Source organism: Passer domesticus, chromosome 4, assembly GCF_036417665.1.
Source record: "Passer domesticus isolate bPasDom1 chromosome 4, bPasDom1.hap1, whole genome shotgun sequence".
NCBI classification, from domain to species: domain Eukaryota; kingdom Metazoa; phylum Chordata; class Aves; order Passeriformes; family Passeridae; genus Passer; species Passer domesticus.
The window spans coordinates 15,832,816-15,854,659 of record NC_087477.1 but is presented as its reverse complement, the minus strand read 5'-3'; the positions used below and the strand labels follow the sequence as shown (position 1 = coordinate 15,854,659).

Below are 21,844 nucleotides of genomic sequence, written 5' to 3'. Positions count from 1 at the left end.
CATGCAGAAGCACGAGTGGAGCTCTGCCCACAAGGGGAGCTCCCAGCTCCAGACCTGAGAAAGTAACAGCCCACACCACACTCACACCCTGCAGGGCTCCATCTCAGGCAGGGGAGCTCCCTCCGCCCAGTTCTCACCCTGGACTCCACCTTTCATTCTCCAAACCCACGGTGACAGGACAGCTTTTCTCTTTCTTGAGATGGATTTCCTTTTCCCATTATTTTCTTTAAACAAAAAACAAAATCAAGAAAATGAAAATCAGTAACAAAAAGAAAAAAAAAGTTATTGTTTTCAAGCCCAAACACAGATTGTAGGATGCAAAGTAAATGTTTGCTCCTAATTTTCCCTGATTAGACTTGAGATACTAGTACCAATAACCACTGCAATCTGCAGTTAGTTCCTTGGAAGGAAATTTCACACACGAGTTTTAGTTTTTCTGTTTCCATGAGCACTGAAAACAGCACAAAAAGGACTCCTTGGGTGAGGAACAGTTGGGTGGAAGGACAGGTAGAAGGTGCCTTTCTGCAGTGCAGGTGTGAGGTTCATATTTACACAGGTTCTCTCCCTTTCCTGGGCCACATTTCCAGGAGACAGATGTTCCAGCTTCATGTATGGAGTTCTGCACATGTACAATCTGGGTGAAAATCTCTGGTCACCATTTATATATTAATAATATCCCTACTGCAAACAAAGGTGAACAGCTCTTAGGTGGAAATATATTGTTCCTCTGGGTACAAAAAGTCAGCCCAGCACTAGAAGCCCTGGTTTTTGATGCCTCCCCCCAGTCAGGGCTGTGTTTGTGTCTCTCAGTTGAGTGTATGGCAGACAACCATTTTATGTCATCTACAGGCTGTGTAGGTTATAACAGCATCCTAATGTCAAAATTAGATTTATTTTGTGAGACACTGCTTCTTAAAGTGCCTTTTATGGATAAATGTGAAGGCAGACTATTAGCATGGCTGTTAGGCCATAATAAAGGATGTTCATGACTTGTCTCTCAATTATGTTTTTTCACTCTCATCCTGTGGCAGTGCAACTCCCTTTTCCACCACAAGCCATGCTCATGATACATACAATGCAGTAAAACTGATGCACATAAGAGGAATGGGTCACATTAATCTGTGCAATTGAATCAGAAGACAATGCAACTGCAGAGAATTTGTAATTCAGGGAGCCTCAGAAGATTGTGAAAGATCCTGTTGCTGCAGATAACTCTGGCTGTTTGGTTTATGATTTACAGCAGACATGTTTTCTATACTTGCAAACATGAGACAAAACGTAGTTGTTTGGCTCGATTTTTTTCCCTAAATAACCCTTAACCCTATCATTAGAAAGGCTGTTCTCTCACCTTTTTTTTACAATATCACATTGACTTACAGCTGTTGAAATGGGGACACAAATCAAGATCTTGTTTTTGTCAGCCATGTTTTGTACTTCCATGACAAGCATTCATCTGCTGTGGTAAGACAGACCTGGTGACTGAATTCAGTAACATTAATAATTTTTCTTACAAAAGAAATTAGTCTTCTGGACCAGAGAATACTCTATTAAAACTGGAAATGCTGGGGAAAATATTAGAATGACAATGTATTCGTTGCTGTTGGAATTTGCCTTGTCCCACAGTTATAATTGCAATGCAGTATTTTGTTCTGCACACAAATGTTGACAACTTTGTTTTTCTCTAATCTGAATAATTTCACATGGATCTGAAGCAGTAGTTTCCTCATGGGAATTGGCTTAAAGCAATGAAGGGAGATTTTACCAAATGTTCTCCAAGAAAAGCTGATGTTTTGAGTATAAATGGGAGACAGGCACAGCACTGAACCAGATATTCCGGGTTCCACATGGTGCAGCCTACAGAGACAAAGCAGATGTTTAGCACTACTGTTGATATCCTCGTGCCCATGGGGAATTTTGCCATTTATTTGGAAAATATTTTATTTAAAAAGTCAAAATCCCCAGCACATCAGCAGCATGTGGTTTGTTATAGCAAATGTATAACCTACAGTGCTGGGGAGTATCAGATCTCTCTTTTAAAAAGAAAGATTTAAAAAGCATTCAAACAGTTCAGCTTTAAAAAGCTCAGTCTTTGTTATCTCAAACAGATTGGGCTGCTGCAGCCCAACTATTTCTGAATAAAAGCAGGTCATTATTCAAAAGAGGAGATTTGTAACAGCAGCCACATTACAAAAGAGACTGTCAGTACAAGCACCCATAGGAATAATGTGTGGGGTCTTGCATGATCAAGAGTAGCTCCCACAGGATAAAATGAGGACTATGGGGTTGGAGTTTTCATACTTTTATGCTTTTTGTTCTGTGGGAAGACAATAGCTCTGAATTTTCAAAGTAAGAACTTAATTTCAGCAGGCTAGAGATACCTACAGTTTTAAAAAGTCACTGGAATTGGGTGTTCTTGAGTCTTCAGCCATCTTTTAACCAGACCAAAGCAAATCACTGGCACTGCCAATGGGTCTCCAGTGCCACAGACATACAGATAAAAGCAGTGGCTCTGGCACTGGCTGGCACCACGCAGCAGTGACCCTGGTTCCAGTGCCACCAGCCAAGGCCATGTTCTGTACACACCTCCCACCTGCTGCCTTTCTCTCCTTGCTCTGGAAGCTCAATACAGTTTGCTGTAATCCCTTAGCCCAGCCCACCTCCATGGAGCACCAGGCTGGGAGGGAAGCTCAGAGGATCACCCCTGTGGAAGAGAGGAGGAACAAGGACTTTGCTGCTGTCCATTGTTGTGCTGTTCTGAGCACAAACTCACCTGCCCTGGGTACCTGTGGTGCCTCTGACAAACTTAACAGCCCTGGCTGCTGTGGCTGGCACACGTCTCAGCACGGGGCTGGACACCACACCAGTGCTTTAACCATGATATGCTGGAAACTGGAGCAGGGATCTCCAATGGCCTTCAGCTGTTAACCTCAGGAAGCAGCTTTAAAAATATCATTATTGCAGCTGTTAACAGTTTCCAAAAGGATGACTCCAGGGCTGCGAGAGCTCATTGACTTCACACACGCACATCCTTCTCCGAGGTTAAATGGGAAAGGTTTGTGAGCACACAGTTGAGAGCAGAATTACCTAATGAAGTGCACTTGCCTGAGCACACCCAGCTCACACAGAGCTTTCTTGCAAAGGTAAAAAGGTGCTTTTCATGTGAAAACCTGCTTTTGTTCCCAGCCTAGAAATGTTGATAGGAAATTGTGCTTTTAGGCTCTGGGACACGTGTATGCATAAATGCACAGAACATCAGCATTTACATCATTGTGGTCCCAAGGGGGAAAAGGTCTGAAAAACAAACCTGTTTTTACAAGGACAGAAATTAAATTATCCAAGTTTGAGCACGTTAGTAACAGTGACAGCCAAACAGACTTACCAAGTTAAATCCACTCTGTTGAGAGGCTCCCCATGAAACAAGGCACAAAAGCCAAAAGGAGGCATCTCCAAGGCAATACTGCAGCACTGGGCACTGAACCTCTGCATCCCAGTGATGAGAAAAGAGGGCATTAGGCTACAGCATGTTAGGGGGGAACTGCAGAGAAAAGGTGGTGATGAAGTGATGGACAGCGTAACCTCCGTGGTGGCTAATGTGATGATAAGTTCATTTATTCTCACACCATCATTCCACATCATAGGAAGACATTTAATAAGAATTCCTCTGGAAATATCAACTGAAATTCCAGGTGTGACTCTTTTTGACTTAGCCAGTAATTTTTCAAACCACCTCTAAGAGCAAGGCAGACAGTATTTTTATATTTGGATTAGATCTATGGAGTATCTTTTTGTCTATGGTGCAAGTTCCCTTTCCTTTCTCCCTTTCTCTTCTTCTCATAGGTGGTACTTCACTGGAATATCCATCATGGATAGAAGTGAATCCCCTTCCTAAGAACCACTGTTAGCTCAATGTGCTCACCTCTTACACAAAAGAGCTCCCAAGTGTATAGAAGAGAAAACTGAACAGAGACAACCACAGCTGCCCTGGAGAGTAAGATTCATGGCCTGCAACAGATCTTTCACGTGATGCTCAGTTGCACATTAGGAGAAGAAAGAAAAAAAAAGGACAAATATTTGTGTGCTTCTCATCCTCTGGGAGCCTGACTCCCAGCCTGACTGACAGTTCCCCAAAATTACACCTCAAGAGCTTAGTGAATCCCTAAGACCTGCTCTCCTGCCTTCCTGCATAGCATGAGCCATGGAATTTCACCCAGGCATTGCTGTCTCCATACAGAGCATGGTCTCACTAACAAAATCCAGCATTTCTGACTGGATAACTGCCAGCCCCCCACCTTGACAATGTCATCAGATTGGATTGCCTACCAACACCCAGAATATTAGCTAGGAAAAATCCTGATAAGCAATGCTTACCATTTTAGATTTCTATTTCTGAAGTTTTTCCATCTCTTACTGAGCTCTTGAGAACATGTGAGACACCAGAATTATCTTCTACATCTTTTCCCACTATGCAACAAGAAAAAAATTGCATTAGCAACACTCCAATGTCCAAAATAGAAGATTTGTTTGTTTGAGCATGATTGTCTATGCTCAAAACATGAGGCAGTGACATACAAAGACAAAAGAGATATCAAGTCAGTATTATTATTGGATTTTTAAAAAAGGCAAGCAAACCCTTCAAACCTGTTTGTTAAGCAATGCTGTTTGGGAATACTCTCCTTGCTGTTCTAATTGCTTCCCCATTGGGAGGAAGGTGGAATGCATGTGTTGATGAAAGTAAAATTTCCTTCTAGAAGGGCTGTTTGACTTCTCAGTAACACTGAAACACAAATAACCTCACCTCATTTACATACAAACTACTCTGATGAGCCAAACAGCTTCCCCTGGCAATAGCTGAAGCAACACAGGCTGTGACTGAAGCTCCTCAGCTGTCCTGCTCCTTCCCCTGCTCGGACACTTCACATCCTGCAGGAATGTGGGAATGGTTACTCACCATCAACTTGGGCAGAAAACTCAGTAACTTTTAAGTCTTTAAATGTCCAGTCCCAGCCTCTTAACATGTTGCTTCAGCAAAGTACTTCAGTGTTGATGACAGTGAGGGGAACTGGCAGTGTTTGTTCTCTGCCTTCTTTCAGTCACTCTGTGAAGTTAAAAAAGGAAAAATGGTTATTGTTGCACAGTCAGTTTCCATCTAAAAGCTGAATCTGATTGCATTTTGATTTTACTTGGGATAGACCTCTGACAGAAAATGCATCTTTGTTTTTAATTAATCCATTCAGGGACCCTAACCCTGCACAGAAGCTCACACTTTTTATGTAGTTACTTCTAAAGGCTTTTTTCAGCACAGCGTGGCTATCTCTTCAGATTACTTATTATGTTTCTTTTCCTTTCTTAGTCTTTGCTGGTGGAACGTCAGCTTTAAGTAGTGATTTCTGTAGGCAAGGCTGCCTGTTCCCTGGGAACCCCCTCTGCAGAGGGAGCTCAGCAGCTTCCCTCTCTCCTCGGAGTGGATCTGTCCAACCCAGGAAGGGTTACCAGCTCAGTGCACAGGCACAGAGCCTCTCCATCCTTCCTCCTGCTGCTGAGAGCTCTGTGTGTACAGGCACGAGAGGCAAAGCTGTGTCAAGAGCATTGTCTCAACACCACAAGTGTAAAAAGAACCAGCACAACTCTCTGGTGCATCAGCTGTGACACTTAGGAACCACTCTGTTCAATATTTAATCCTAAGGTTCCTTTAGCAGCTTGTTCAATTATGGGATGAGAGAAAGAAAGAGAAAAAAAGGGAAGGGAAAAAAAAAAAAGAGATACAATTAGGCCAGAGTTCCCATCACCACCACCATTCATCACCAGCCTTGAGAAATCAAAGCTCTTTATTCTCTCCTGCTCATTCCACTCATGTTTAGCACTTCTATGTCAAATACAGCAGATTCCAAAGGAGTGGCTGAAAAGTAGCCCCACAATTCGAGTGCTGTTGTGAGTGGAAGGAGCTCTCTTTGCCTTAGCTAAGCTACACACAAGTACTAAAGTGGCACACTCAGCCAGGCAGGGAAAAGCCTCCCTCATTCTCTGCAGACTGTGACACAATAAGGTCCCAGGAAAGGGCTCAGCTCCACACACCAGGAAAGGCTGTTGATCCCACGCAGGCAGGAGGGGACACGTTTGTGCTGCTCTCAGAGAGACCCTGACACTTGCAGCCCTTTCCTTTCTGCAGTGCAGGCTCTGGAAAGCCTGAGTTAATCAGGTGTTAGGGGTGTGTGTGGTGTCACTGAGCTGTTTTATCTCCCCTGGGGCTGGAAATGATGCACCTGGGAAGGAACACAAGCACCGCTCCCTCCGCAGTGCCGTGGAAAGGAGTAGCTCCATTGCTCAGTGCCCATCACCCTCTGGAACAGATACAAGGGAACCACTGACAGGATGAATCCCTCTCCTGCCTTTGGAACACGCACAGGGAGCTGCTCCTTGAGCAGCTTTTGCTACTTATCTCTACCTCGTGCCACACAAGCCAAGGCTGCCAGAGTGAATGGGCTCTGGTTAGTGCAGATTATATCCCACAGCCCTTCCCAGCTCCCTTTGGTCCGGCCCCATTAGTCTCCAAATGTCACAGAAAGAGATTTAATTGAACACTGAGGAGAGCAGGGATTAACAGGCAGGGAAACACAGGCTGCTCTGCTACCAGAGCAGCCACTGCCATCATGGCACACACCACACACTGGTCTCCACTGGCTCTCCTCTAACAGTGGCTGGGAGTGTGCATGGGCTCCATCCCATTTGGGATGGGAACTGAAGATGCCAACTGAACCTGCCCTGCCCACTCTGGACAGCTTTGGAGCTGTTGACACCCACAGGACCTTGAGGCCTCAGCTCCAAGGCCGTCAATGCAGCCTCTGCACCACCAGGCTCAGGATGGAATTGCACATGCTGGGACAAACCAGCCTCAAAGCTCCTCCCACTCCCTGGTGGCTCTTTACACCTCTGCCACCTTTACCTTGACCCTGGATGTCCTCTCAGGGACACCTGTACCTGATCCTGCTGGGGCTGCTTCACCTCATTGGCTCCACAGAAAAGCACCACAGCAACAGAAAACTCTGAAACTTCAGGCCCTGCTTGCCCACCTCTCCTCCCTCAGAAAGCCAGCAGGACTCCCCCAGCTCGCCCTCCAAAGCGGAGCCCTGTGGCTCTGGGCTCTGTCCCTCCAGGGGTGGCAGCCCTGGACTCTGTCCGGGGCAGCTGCTGGTGCAGGCTGTTCCTGGTGGATCAGGACTGCAAGGTGGTTCCCTGCTTGTGCCTTCACTCCTGCTGTCACAGAGCTCTGCTGCTCTCCCTCGTTCCTCCACCAATCCCCACTGCTGGCTACATCATCATCTTAGCCCGATGCTCTCTTCCAGCTTCTGCAAAATTTAAAAAAAAGCTTCTCCAGGGAACACAAAAAAAGTAAAGGAATGTTACAAAAGCAGGCTTGTAGCAATATTTACAGATTGATGGAGTTAAAGGCTGTTGTGCCTGTGGGTTAAAATCCAGGGGAGCACTGACTGTTTGGGCTCCTGTCTTCCCACTGACCCCTCCAAACCCTGCTAGCAGGGACAGAAGGGAACAGTCCAAGGGCTGGTAACAGCTCACTGGAGTGGGTCAAGTGGCAGCTGCTGGGCACCCCAAGTGCCACCACCTCCCACCACCATCCTGCCCCAGCCCCGAGCAGGAGCACTCCCATCTATTTCATTTCCAGGCACCAGGCTTGCAATTGTTAACTACTGTCCCTGACTGATTGGGCACTGAGCAGTTCCAAAAATACCAGGCTGGGGGTGGTAATTTTCTGTCAGTGTGACATCTGACATCTTGGGAAATAAATGGTGCCTGGACACATGCAGGCATTTCATAGCTTTTAGATATTAGCACCAACAATTATTTCTGCTTCACTTCTTACACTTTTGGTGAGTTTTAAATATTTAGAGTTCAGCTTGTTCAAAGATTTATTTTACTTGATTTTCAATATTTGCCTTTTAACTGTCACACCTTCTACATCACTGCTTTCAACATTCTGAGAGCTCACATTTGCAACTTACTGAGAATGTACCAAGGGGTTTGGTGCTGGTTCTGATACACAGATTCACTCACCCCATAGTTAGTTTCTCACCTTCAAATACCATTGAGATGCCCTGGTTATAGTGCTCTCCTCAACAACTGCTCAGGTAGCCTGACTCTGGTTTTCTAGAATAAAACCCCAAATAACCCAAGCCTAAAACCTAATTATTTTTGCCCATTTTTTCACATCAAAGGGACTTTAGGTGTACAGAATTGGTGACACGTAGTTCCGAGCTCCCTTTCCATTTTAGGCAGGCTGCATTTCTGCTTATTTCACAGTAACCCTGCACCAGTAGCTGATTTCCTGGCTGTAACCCAGCAATTGCACTGATCTGTGGTACACTGCAGTCTGAGAGAAGGTCAGCATTTCAGCCTCACCCCCTCCTGGGCACTGAAATACGGAGGGGTGAGGCTCTGGCTCGAGGGCTGGCCTGCTCCTCCTGCAGGTGCCAGGCCTGAGGCCCTGTGCCAGCAGGACCCTGTTATTTCTGGACTCACACACGTCTCAGGTGCAGGGCGAGGCTGAGAGCAGGTGGAGCTGCACACACTGACACAGCACTTCTGCAGAGTGAAGCTGCTGCAACAACAGGGCCTTGGGCACTCAAGGACTGTGCAGCCCAGCTTTTAGTTAGGTGTCAGAGCACTGATTAAAAGGTGCTCACTTTGGCAAATGTTGTCTTTGTTGTAGGCTCCTTGGCCACCACCACCATCCAGACATTACGCTGTCTTTCACACACCCTCCCAAATTGCTGCTGGGCTCTAAAGCAACAAAGGGCAGAGGCTCTCACAAACAGCTTTTGATTAAAATAGCAAATAACATCAACTTACATGAAAATATATTTCAGTGCTTGCTTGATATTTTGTTTTTCCTCTAATAAAAAGGCAATCATAATCTCTCACAGACTGTTGCTCCCTGAAAAAAGCATATCACAATATGCACTGACTGCAAATGCCAGATTTCAATATTCAACACAGCTGTACTTGTGGAGACCTGACAGAGAAAATTCCCCTGCTCTCCCTTCCTCCTCATTCAGCAAATCAGGCAGAGGATTTTGAACATAAATTCAGAAAGTATTTTCATAAACATAATATTTCAGCAGTTAAGACTGAGGTTTTAAGCAGTTCTGTCTCTCTGCACCTTCTCTTCCTACGCCTTGGTGGAAATGAATCAAACTCTTAAGCTGCTGCAATAATCTCTGAGACAAAACAGATGGAAAAAATAATGGGATAAAGTACCCTATGAGTAAGATTTTGGCAAAACAAACCCAATGCTTCTGGGTTTTACCTAAATGTTTAGACGTGCAGCAGGCAAAAACAAAATAAAATTGTTTTGCTTTAAATATGTGGCACGTTTTATGCAGAGCACACTTTTCATATTTAAAAAAAGTTACACTGGGAAAAATGACTCTAATAAAATGAAATACTTCAATGTTATTCACCAGGTTTTGCCGAGAGGCCCCAGAAAGGCAGAAGGCCTTCCACAGACGTGCAGACACTGCAGTCCCCAAGGCCCAGAGCAGCCACAGAGCCCCAGCCTCAGGCAGAGGCTCCTGCGGGGCTCTGGTGGAGGGCAGTGCCCAAGGGCTCCCACCATGGCCAGTGCTGAGCTGCTGCAAAGGAGCCTGGAGCAGCACCAGCTTCTATTCCTTTTCTTACCTTGTCTGTCACTGCACAGCTCACCCTGCGTTCTCTTACCCCAGTGGCCCTGATTTTGCCATCCTAATTCCCCCTTTCTGGTATTTATTGGACATTTTCTCCATCATCTGCCACAGCAGCTGCCTGACTCCTCATTTTTTTCTTTACAAGATTTCTCCACTTCTCACACTGTTATTTTGTTATTGCAGCCACACCTGAGGGTCAGCCTGGACAGCTTGGACATGACTTTCTCTTTGATTTTGGGATAGCTCCTGCAGTTTCCTGTATTTCTATTCTGTTTGTGCCACTTTGTGGCCACATGCCTGGGCACTGTTGGGTCTCAGCAGCCTCTCCCACTGCTGTCTCCAAGCTCACAGCCAGGGCAGGTCGGGTGTGTAACTCTGATGGGCATTATGAACTGCAGTGAGATGGATCCACCTGCTGAAGGAAACAAGACTAAAAAATAGCCAGGTACGTACCCGAGGATCCCTGTGCAACCTCAGACCTACAGACTGAAATTCCAGCAGAATGTTTAAAGAGATGCAGCTAATACCTTGAAAGAAATGCATTTTAGGGAATCTGTTTTGACTAAGAAGCAGGGAAAAAAGAAATTAGAATTAGGGCCATGAAAGCCCATACTGATATATAAGTAAAAATGTGTGCACGTTTGCATGTAAAATCGTGCAGCTTAAAAGCACACACAGCTTTGGGGGTTTTTGGTTACTTGGTTTTAATCTGTTCCAAGTCATGATCCTCAAATTGGGTTTTCCACAATTGGTTTTAGCTCAGCTATAACACATTGAATTTAGAACCCTTAAACCTTATGTTGTTTTTTGGAGATGAATATTATAATCAATTTCATTTCATACTGGTAGCAAGGACAAGACTTGAGCTAAATATTTACTGTTAGGAAAAATGTAATGCTTTTCTTTTTGAAGCAGAGCAGCTAGAACATTGTCTGTAAATGTTTGTCCTTTCTACTTCAGTATTAATAACCATGTTTTTATGACCTTGGTTTAAGAAACCCACAAGAAGGTGGCTGTTCTTTTTTCTATCATGTTTGTGCCCTTTACATAATTTCCTACTTCTAATAACCAATGATGATAGGCAATTACTTATCAGATGGTAAAAGCTCTTTAACTGCTTTTAAGGGCTACTGAGCTCTGCTGCATTTTGGGAGCACTAACTTCTGTGACTTTCCATCTTTGTTGGGTCATTCAGCCATCATTAAGTACTCAAGGGCTTGAGAGTTTGTGGTTTTTTTAAAATCCAGAACTGGGGGTTAGTAACATGCTACTTCAAACCACTGTTATTTCAAATACTTCTCTTTCATGAGACCACTCTTAACACTGAGACACCACAGCCCTCTCTGCTCCCAAGGTGTGATGAGCACAGCAGCCCAGGGCCTCTGACCTTTATAGTTACCACAGATGCAGATTCTCTCTCTCCTGCAGCAACAAACTCACATCATTAACAGGGGGATGGGGGGAAAATTCAAACCTTGAAACTTGCAGGGGTTGGTCTCATTACTGTCCTTACTCTGCATTTAACCTTTTCTCCTGAGTTACACAGGCAGGAGAAATTCCACATCAGAGAGGGCAAAAGTGAGGCATGAAATTCCCAGCTGAACACACCCAGGAGTTGGTGACCCTCTCCATCCTTCCCTTGCACTTGGAGTAAGCTGCACTTTAACCACAACAAGTGCTGGCCTAATGACTCAAGCTCCACTGCACAACACCAGTAGCTCTGCTACTGCTGCTGCTTTCCCAGTTCTAACAGCTGCTTGTTTGTCTGGCTCTCTGTGGAAATGCCTATGAGGAGCTGTGGCTAAACACACAAAACTGACTTAAATAAAAAATTATGTGGCACAAATTAGCAAAGACTATGTCTAGAAACAAATAATCCATTTTTATGATTGCTGGTAAAATAAACTCTTGCATTAAGTTGGAAATAATAAACAAATAAAGTCAGTGTGATTTCTTCAGCTTTAGGATCAAACAGCACTCCTGGTATACAGCTATAGTTACAAGTGATTAAGTTGTACATTTCTCATCTGATGCAAAGAGCTGCACACAAATTACTGGACACACCACAGATGAGCTCTGGTTAAGTGTGCCCAGAAGTGTGATTCACTGCTAAAAATAAATATTCACAACTGATTTTTTACTTAAAATGAAATGGGTATATAATATAACAAATGGATTCTAAAGCAGAGGTCGTGAATCTTCTGTTTGAAGGGAATATTATAAATACCCCTCTCTCTTTCTCACCCTCACATGTCAGTGTGTGTCCATAGTGCTGCACTGTCCATCCCTGAGTGGTACTCAGTGGCACTGCCACCTCTGGGGTGCTTGGTCAGTGATTCACTGTTTAACAAACAGCTCCTGAGGACAAATAACACACTTGTTCCCAGAGCTAAGAGAAGCACATGATGACCTGCTGATTTTCCTGTGCACAGCTCTGCACTGCTCTGAGCACAGGTCCCAACCTCCCGTTGGTGTGCACCGAACCAGAGTGCATCCTGCAACTCTGCAGTTTTAGCTGGGATTGAGAAGAAAAGGACAGTGATTTACCCAATGAGAACCCAAACGTGACCTCAACTTGTATTTTGTTCAATAATCTCCAGTACATTTAGTAAACTGCTGTTCAGAGGGGATTATGTTAACACACAGAGTGATACAATCATCACCATACAAAATGGACCCTCTAGGTATTAATTCTTGATGTACTCAGCACTTCCTTTGCAATTCCATTGTCATCCAGCATCACTGTTCCATAAATTTAGAGTGTTGCTGCTTTGTTTTGCACCATGACTCCTTATGATTTAGCAAGTCTAAGCAGATACAGCTGATTGTAGGAGCCATTTGCATTTTCTGCTCTTGTAGAAGAGAGCAGATTCTATCTAAAAACTTTTAAAACAGCATTATCTTTGCACAACTTAATAAATTGTTATGAATAAGCAAAATCCTCAGTTATGTTACACTCTGAAGTAGCCTGGACTTTACATGAGTTTGTAACAGAAAAAGAAAAAAAAGGAACAAAACTGACCACACACCAAATACAAGTCTGGGAAGGTTCCCTGTGAGAGGAAGCTCCAGAAATGTCCATGCCTGAAGCACAAGAGAGAGAACTTGTACCCCAAAAATTCTTCCAAGATGCTTTTTTTCTTCTTCTTTTTTTTTAATAATCCCAGAAATAATTTTAAGTACATTGGCAAATCAAGAAAATCATATCACAAAACTGCATAAACAGTAGGTAGGTGTAATATACATTATTCACTCTTGCAGCCTAAGAAATGTAGTTCCTCTTACATATCAGATTTTCAAAGCTGAATGTGTTCTCAAGGTTCGTGGCTAATGGGTTTTTGTATGCCTTTAGCATATTTATTTGGATTGAAACAATAATATTAGAACTGCTTCCACAGCTTCTGGGAAGTCCAGCACACAACTTGCACTACAGCAAAACTCTGTCAACAACCAAAACAGGACCTCTGGCAATTTGTAGTTATAAAAAAAAAATGTATTTTCAGAAGGCAAAATAAGCATGTTGATGTTACTAAACATGACAGCAGGTCAGTCTGGGGACAGGGTAAACACTGAGCTGGAGAAAACCTTAATAAATAATCAATATTTCTATCACCTGTCCTGCTAAAATTGCTTAAAGGCATCTCTGAGCCAATGATGTAATTTATTCTAGAGGAGATAAGGGAGACATCAGCACCTGACTGGCAGAGCCCCCACCACATGTTCCAGAACCCTCTCCCCACATCAGGCGTGAAGCAGACTTGGATTTGCTGCCTCCTTTCCAAGGACTTCTGGGAAGTGAGAGCAAAGGAGATCTCACCTTACAAAGAGCTGATTGCACTCCAGAGCTCTGGACTCAGGCGCCCTCTGGAGTTTGCTGGTGCAGAAGGACCCACGGAGAGCAGGGACAGGTCCTGGGGACCATTTCATCCTGAGAAGGAAGACAGAGATCAAGTCAGTATTCAGGGGTTTAACAGAAACGAGAGTACAAGAATGGCTATTTTTCATCCTTTGGTTGGAACCTAATAATGCACCACGTGGATCAGGCCAAACTCAATAGACCCTGCTAAGATTTTTGTCCTAATGACCACTTGTGAGTGAGGGTAAGGAAATACTTAAATAATGCTGCTGTGGAAAGGCATCTGAGAAAAATATCAAGCACTGATGCCAAAGTACAGTGAAAGTTTGCAGGTCTGAATGAGTTTGACAGAAGATTGCAAGACTGTGAAATAAACTTCACAGCATTTATTCATCTTCTCAATAATCCTCACCAAACAGAGGCTGTGGAACTTCTGCAGACTGGGAGGTTAAGAAGAAGAATAAAATGTTGGTAGTAATATCTATTTCTTCTATATTTGTGTACTCTTAAATTTTTTTTTTAAACTTGACTCCACTCTAATGGATGGAAAAATAATTAGGAAGAGGAAAAAATCAGCTTAAGTAAAATCAAGACTTGATGGTTAGGTAGCAGCTGGGATTCTGACAGTCTGGGGCACAAACCTACACGGTGCCTTCAGGAGCTCCACAGTGCAAGCACCATCTGCAGCTCTGGAGCCAAAGGAACAGCAGGATGGGAAATAAATGAGAGCAAGCAAAGAGAACTGTTGGTATTATGAGTTTACCCCCTTTCCTTTCTCTGTTTAATTCTCTAGGGGTGAAGTGACCAAAGAAAAGACAGAAACAGATTGTCATTTATTCTGGATCAGATTTTTCACAGCTAAACCAAGTGTTTATAAAAGGTACAACATTATTGGTGCTGTGTCTGCACCAGCACCACCATCATCTCACTGAGCTGCATACAAGTACATGTACATTTAAGAAAGCCATCTTTCTTATCCTGGTGATGTGAAATGCATAGAATTTCTATTTCAGGAGCCTGTGGTCTTTCCCCCAGTCTCCAGGAAAGCCAGAATGCCCGTCTATGCAGAGATCCTGCCCTCCTCATCCTGGTCCCTCTGTCTTTCCCAAGATAAAGCTAGCAGTGTAGATGGCTTCGTGCCTCTGCATGCAACTCAGAGATGTCGTTTTCTGCCTACAAAATAGTAGGTTTTTATTTCTGAGCACCTGCATGTAACATTACATCCCCAAGTCTTAGTCTGTACAATTAATTCTGTCCATCTGATGAAAGCATCTGTTTTTACTGGCAATAACAAAGAAATTTAGACCAGGATAGTAAAATATGCATCTTTGAGAAAGGTTCCAACCGTGGATAAGAATTTCTTACTATAGGAAAAAGTTCCTAAAACCTCGTTACTGAAAAAAACAGTTATCTTGGAAAAAAGGAGAAGACAATTTTCTTTAAAGCTCAGCCACTATGAAGTGTGTTTGGGGTTTTTTTAATTCTTGGGAATCCACTTTCTCTTCTAGTAGCTTGGAGCTTTTTTCTCTTTATATTAAGTAAGGACAGATTTTTTTACTTATATAAAAAGGCTGTGGAACGAAAAATCCTGCTTAATTCCTCACAGCAAATCTTTGAGCACAAACTTGCACATTGCTCTGAAAAATGGGAATGGAGTTCTGGGTGCAGCTCACAGACTTGGGCTCTGCTCTAGAGAGATACCTTAAGCAGATAAAGATGAATCTTATTAAGCTAAATCCTTTCACTTCTGCCCTTGGACTTTGGAACAGGCTGAATGTGATTTCAGGAAAGATCATATCTGAGCTTTGGGCTTTCAAAGAGCTGAGAAAAACACCTGTGCCCACTTCAAACCTCTCTTTGATCTGGGAATATTCCCAAGATAAAGCTAGCACTTCCTCTGCTCACAAGGTGGCCTGTGCCACCTTGTGAGCAGAGGAAGTGGCACAGGGACACACCTCTGGAAACAGCTGGAGAAATTTCAGACTTCTGTGCTGCTGGAAATAGTGATATTATTTGCCCAGTGGGTGCTTAATTTTCTGTGAGCAATGCTGTTGTTCTTTAGCTGTCTCTAGCATTTGATTGAGGAAAATGAACTGCTGTGTGGCTGACAGATGTCTGAGGGAAATCATGGATCCTGATTTGGGGAAAATGATGGATAACATTCTTCACCCATCTACTTAAGGTGCTTTTTCCTCTTTAAAAATCTATCTCAGGCAAACTGAGTGCACCGTATAATCTTGCAGCTATGCAAGTAACATTCCCTTCTGGACTAAAACCACATCTCTGAGTTGCATGCAGAGGCACGAAGCCATCTACACTGCTAGCTTTATCTTGGGAAAGACAGAGGGACCAGGATGAGGAGGGCATAGACAGGGGCATTCTGGCTTTCCTGGAGACTGGGGAAAAGACCACAGGCTCTTGAACCTCTTTCCTCCAGGGAAGTGCTATGAGTGTTTCCTTCTACAGATCTTATCGGTAAACCCAGCCAAAGTCTCTTGCATTTCACGGATTCTGTTGGGTAACACCAACCAGACCCACCAGCAGAGATCACTCCCTCACCTTCTTGCCTCTGTCCCTTGGTGGTGCCTTTCCTAGACTTGCATTAAACTGGGATTTTGGGAAGTTGGAGTTATCCTGGAGCTCTGGGTGGGGGCAGGCTGTAACCCAGTGGGGTCTGGCAATGCTTCCTACTTCCAGAGCCTGAATCAGTAATACCACCACGTTTTTAACTGACCATTGGAGAAGGATCCAACAACAAGTCCATAACAGCACACAGAAATAATGATCCTAACATGCTTCTAGCCAGGGAAAGTGCTCTTTAAACCCCATGGAAAAATGGGTTCTCTCGAGCTGCAACACCCCTCTGTTAATTCCAGGCTCACAGGACTTAGACAATAGTGAGTGAGAGCTTCCAGCATTTTGCCATCCTCTGAACTCAAGCAGAGAAGTGGCAATACTGGCTTGCCCATCAGCAGGCAGGGCATTTCCCCAGACTGCTCACAGAGCAGGTATCACAAAAATGTATCAGTTCTGAGTGTTTCTCACTGGAGCATCACATAAAGACTTGCAGAAAGGGAGAAGCTGGAAAACTTTGAATTATAAAGAAAAGAATTTGAATAATCACAATCAAGATTTTCAAAATTGTGCTTGTAAATAAGCACAAAATATTTCCATAAACCCAGGAATCCAGATGATAAAGTGCTCAGAAAATGTTCTGCCAGAGGGCTCTGTTTTCCTCTTCAAGAAGTTTTGATACATCAGCAACCATATGCCTTAATTTACTGGTTTATGCTAATTTCAGTGACATTTTGCTTCTGATGAGAAAAATCTAAGGGATCTAAAATTCTATGTGATGTTTCAAAATGAGTTTTCACTTAAAATGTATAATACATACACGCAAACAGATTTTGGTTTAGTCAAAACTTCTCCAGCAATACAACAACAACAGGAAAATAAGAAGGAGCCATGGAAGGAGAAGAATAAATTGCCACTGAAGGAGACTGGGGCTTGGGGTCATGGAAAATCTTTGATGTTGTCAGACAATTACCTTTTCCACTAGCCAGGCAACATCATTGCTTTGGGTCAGCACGTGGGGATCAGATGTGCACGTTCTTGGTTCTGCTCCACTGAAAGGAACTGAAGGATTAAATGACCTCTTTAAATAATTTCCAATTACAAATTTCTTTAGTTTAACACTTTCTATAGGAAATAACCAAATTCTTGAGTTACTGATTTCACAGACCAGCTTTTTGGACCTACTCCACTCAAACAATGGTGATTGCATAGTATTCTAAAATTTTGTTTCCATATAAACTGAAGATATTAAGAGAGACATGATCAAATACAGGGTAGTATGAACAAATTAAATTAGGTTGTATTTACAAGGCTGCAGTAAAGTATTTGCAGTGGCATTAGGAAGAAACCCCCCAGGTCAAGCAGGGATGCAGGACTCCCTGACTAAATTACAGTGCAGGTTTGGATAATCTCTTCGTAGGTGAATATCACAGCCAGATTATCAGGAGTAAGTTTCTAACCAGGTTCCAATGAAAGATTCACAGACTTGAACTGATCCTTGCTTCTGATCCCAGTTTTGAACCCGTGGAGTTTTTCAGTGTATGGCTTCAAGCAATCCTGATGCCGTTCTAAGAAACTTTAGATATCAATACTTCTGAGAATGAAAAAGAGAAATTGTCCTTTGACCCTGATTTATGAAATCACTTGCACTCTTTTTAACCCATGAAGAGGGCATTCATTTTTGTCTTACAGAAAAGCAAATGATGACATTTTTCCAGGGATGTTCTTTCCAAGGAGGTTCAGCTACTGCCATCTGTTGATAGATACGGTGAAGGGTCACTGTCAAAGTGCACATCTGTACCTTTTCTAAGAGGACTGTAAAATATCAGGGGTGAGAAAAGGACACTGAAAGAATGCTTCTCCTTCCCAGCAGTGACAAACAGGGATTTGGACCAGGAAGAAAATACCAGGAGCAGTTTGAGGGTGGAGTAAAGGCACAGGCAGATTGTATTTTACAGGTAAATTCTCCAACAAGAAGAGTAATATCCACATGTATGGGGTGATCTGTCACTGACTGACTTCTCTGAAAACCAGTCTGAGATGTGTAGCTGTGCTTTCCTCATCTGCTCATATTTAGATGAGTTGGTTAATGTTCAGCTCTTTAACATCAGGCCAACCTCACTGGACATCCGAATCATCCCAGGCTTTGGACAAGAACCTATTTCCAACCATCTGTGGAAGGAAGGCACTGACCTGAACTAATTAACTGAGATTAAGCCAATTTTTTAAAGGGATGAGACCAAAGCAGGAGATGCACTGAACTGGAGTAAGAAGTGAGCTGTGACTTCCAGCAAAGCCCTGCCCACGTGCCAGGGAGCAAACTGTGAAGCTGAGGAAAGCATCTTGGGTGGAGTGACTTCATGGGAGTGGAGGAGAAAACAGGGAAGCAGCCAAGGTAGAATTTAGTAATTTCCTGTTGTTGTGTATCCCAGCAAAATACTGCCCTCCCTCAATCCTTCTTTTGGTGTTCCTTGTGCTGAGCAGCCAGCCTAAGATCTCCAGCCTCCTCCAGTCTAAGACCCAGGGTGTGACAGCTGCATAACAGACCCAAGGGCTTCTGCCATGTTATGGCTTTCCCCTTCTCAAATAAACAACTTTCACAAACATTTCTCCTCTCACTGCCTCTTTTACCTTTGATCTTGCAAAAATAAGGATTTCTCCCTTCTGAAAATGAACTTACCTTGTCTGAAGAAAAATCTGCTTTATTTGATTTCACCTGAAATACAAAATACCCACTGAACACTTTCTGGACTATGTCAGCATCTTGCTAATTACTTAAACAACACAGTTTTCTTCTTCTTCTTCTTTTTTTTTTTTTAATGAGACATGCTGGGGAGAGGCAGAGTCTGTCTTTAGTTACTCATTTAATTTATTCCAATTACCAATACTTTGTAACCCAATACTGCAAAAAAAGTGCTCCAGGGTAAATCTGGAAGTCTGTTGTGTTAGGATCCCCTAAGTATAATACAATTAGAGCATTGCCATGAATGACTAACACTTCAGAAGCAATTCTTTCACAACGAGGTGAATTTCCACCTCACACCAAGTATTTCTAAGGTTTTTGTGTGCTGGTGCTAAGAAGATCAGAGAGATTAAATAAGCATTTATAATCATGAAGGGATCTTACTCCTGAGGCAGCTGAGCTGGAAGGTGACAGAGGCCTGAAGGCTCCCTGTGTCCCCTGGATCAGGCTCTTCAGAGCTTCTTGATCCTCTTGGCCAGGGTCAGGCTCTCCTGGGTGAGAAGACCACTGCAGTGCAGGGTGGCACAGCCATGATGGACACTGAGCAAATGAGGGGAATTAGCATTACCAAGCCAGTTAGCTGCTCTGTTAGAGAGTGCTGAAGGCATGGACATCCCATCTGATGTCACGACTGTTCCTCAGGGAATTACAACCACCTATTGCCTACTAGGAATACACAAGTCACAGGCATTGTTACCCAGCTTGGCTGGTTTTATTTATGCTACTGCAGCGCTTGGACAACGAGTCAACAGCTGAGTCACAGCTCCCAAAGCTCCTGGGTTTCCTTGTGTGAAATACATAAATAAAAACAAACAGTTCTTCACTGCTGGTTGCATCTTCACTAAAATGCTATGCAAGAACAATAGGTCTTCCCCACTTGAGAACAGAGCTCCACACTTCTGGGGTGCCATTCCCATTCCAAGGGCTGCAGGCTCACCACAGGCCCCTTCGTCCTCTCATTACCACCCTGTTTCCCTTTCCAAACCAAAGTTACACTAGCTACTATTGTAACAGCCTGCACACAATCTGCTGAGATAAATACCCATGCAATGAGCCTGGTGATATGGTAATTTCTTAATTCAAAATAATTACATGGCTATTTGAGCCCTCCAAAATAAGGTATTACTTATTCAGCCCAAACAAACTGCTGTTTGCCCAGGGTTTGAACTCTGATAAACAGCAGTGCAGCAGTCATCTGCATACTGAATCCTGAGACAATTTTGTGTCAGATGTTTACATACACAGAATTGGAAACAAATATTTGTCAAGGCAACAAGCAGCTTTCAGCACAACCAAGGGGGAAAACACCAAACCAGAAAGCCCTTGGAAACAGGACTGAAAATACGGCCAAGTCAGAGTGCTGCAAGGGCACCAGCTGGCTCCAAGTCACCCAAGTGCCCTCTAAAACATCTCACGAGCTTGAAAATGTTCCATAAGGGGAAGGGAATTGTTTAGTTTATTTTGGCTTGCCATTTGTGTCTGGTTGAGTGCTTCTCTCCCCATGTCACCTGGAGATACAGATGGGAAAGCCACCACAGAAATGAAGATGGAAGGAGGAAAGGAAAGGAAGAGTGGGGGCAGACAGACCTTCAAGCCACTGATTTCTGCCAGCTTTCCTCGAGTCAATAGAACATCTCCCACTGGCTTTGGTGAGGGCTGAGCTGGCCTGGATTTCAGAGCATTAATGGAAGATTTAAACATCATCTTGTGAGCCCTAGTAGAGGGCTCTCCATTAATGTACACCTGTATTTATATGTTTGGAGTTGCTGATTTAAAGAAGTGGACACAGATGAAAGATCTGCATGCCATTTCCTACTTCCAGGGGAAAAATAATGAAATCAACTGTAATCTGATCTGTCCTGATTAAGTACAACTTGGGTGAGAAACAAAACTCAGTAGCCCATGCTTCCACTTAAAAAACCAGGCAAACTGAAAAAGAAAGATGTTCAGAGGCTCTCAGAGGACAAAGAAATAATATATACCCTGTTTTAACACGGATTTGCAACTTACAACAGGGTGGTCCAGAGAGTATGAACAGAACTACTGTTTGGCTTCCAGAAGCATTTCACATCTGCTAAGAGTCATCTGATGTTCTAAACTGTCAAGAAAGCAGAAAACATGGTTTTCTAACATATATGCAAAAATACTAAAACTTCACATGACTTAAGTGGCAGCATACTTTGAAATTTTTGTTTCAGCATTAAGTATATCTTAATCTATTTATATGTTATAGCTGGACTATTCCAGTACTTTCACTTAGCACTCTTGCTGCAGAAAAATCAGCATTGTGCTCTCTGCTTCATTTGCTGATGCTGTTCAAGGTGTAATTTGGAACACTTGACCTTACCAGAAAAATTGCACCTTCCTATGGCATCAATGGAGTTATCATTAAAATTCCCCAACGCTGTTTTGCATTGTTTGCAAACAAGCTGCATGTAAGAGTACAGCACACCACCATGTGCTCTGCTATTTATGTCATTGTTTTCCCAGAAAGCACATTGTTTTCTCTCATTATTTGTGTTTCTCATGGCTCAGGAAGCAGACTGGGTGCAGTTTTCTGCTTGCTTTCTCTGGGGCTCTGTCAAGAGCCTGCAGTGTCCCACAGGTGCCTTCAGGCTGCTTTCTGATCTCTGTGCCAGGTCAGCTGCACTCAGCCTGGCTCTGTGCTGGAGCTGCCTTGCCATTCTGACACCAGCAGTGTCTGAGGTGCTCCTGACACTAAATCAGTGGCTAATTTCCGTGAGAACATTGTGAAGCTCTCAACAGTTCTCTATGGATTCTTTAAAGCACCACAAGAGGAGGAATACCCAAGCACAGGGTCCAGCATCCAAATTTCTGGTGCAAGCAGCAGTGCATGCTGGTGCTGTTGTCCATTTTGAGTGATGATGTCCAGATTATTCAAAACACATCAGCTAAAACTTTGGCTGTTATTCTAATGTGTCATTATATCCACTGGGATAAATTAATTTATCCATC

At 43.4% G+C, this 21,844-nt stretch overlaps 1 long non-coding RNA gene across 1 annotated transcript in view; it reads right to left on the bottom strand.

The window, feature by feature from the left end:
* Positions 1–21,844, bottom strand: part of LOC135298591 (uncharacterized) — a 93,766-nt gene that overhangs the window by 51,153 nt on the left and 20,769 nt on the right. The window contains exons 5-14 of the long non-coding RNA XR_010360602.1: positions 20,879–20,966; positions 19,253–19,408; positions 18,806–18,841; positions 17,099–17,187; positions 13,513–13,623; positions 4,949–5,095; positions 4,369–4,461; positions 3,380–3,480; positions 2,584–2,701; positions 138–1,854 (exon numbers count right to left, since the gene is read on the bottom strand). This is a non-coding gene — a long non-coding RNA (uncharacterized LOC135298591). The remainder of the gene's footprint in view (positions 1–137; positions 1,855–2,583; positions 2,702–3,379; positions 3,481–4,368; positions 4,462–4,948; positions 5,096–13,512; positions 13,624–17,098; positions 17,188–18,805; positions 18,842–19,252; positions 19,409–20,878; positions 20,967–21,844) is intronic.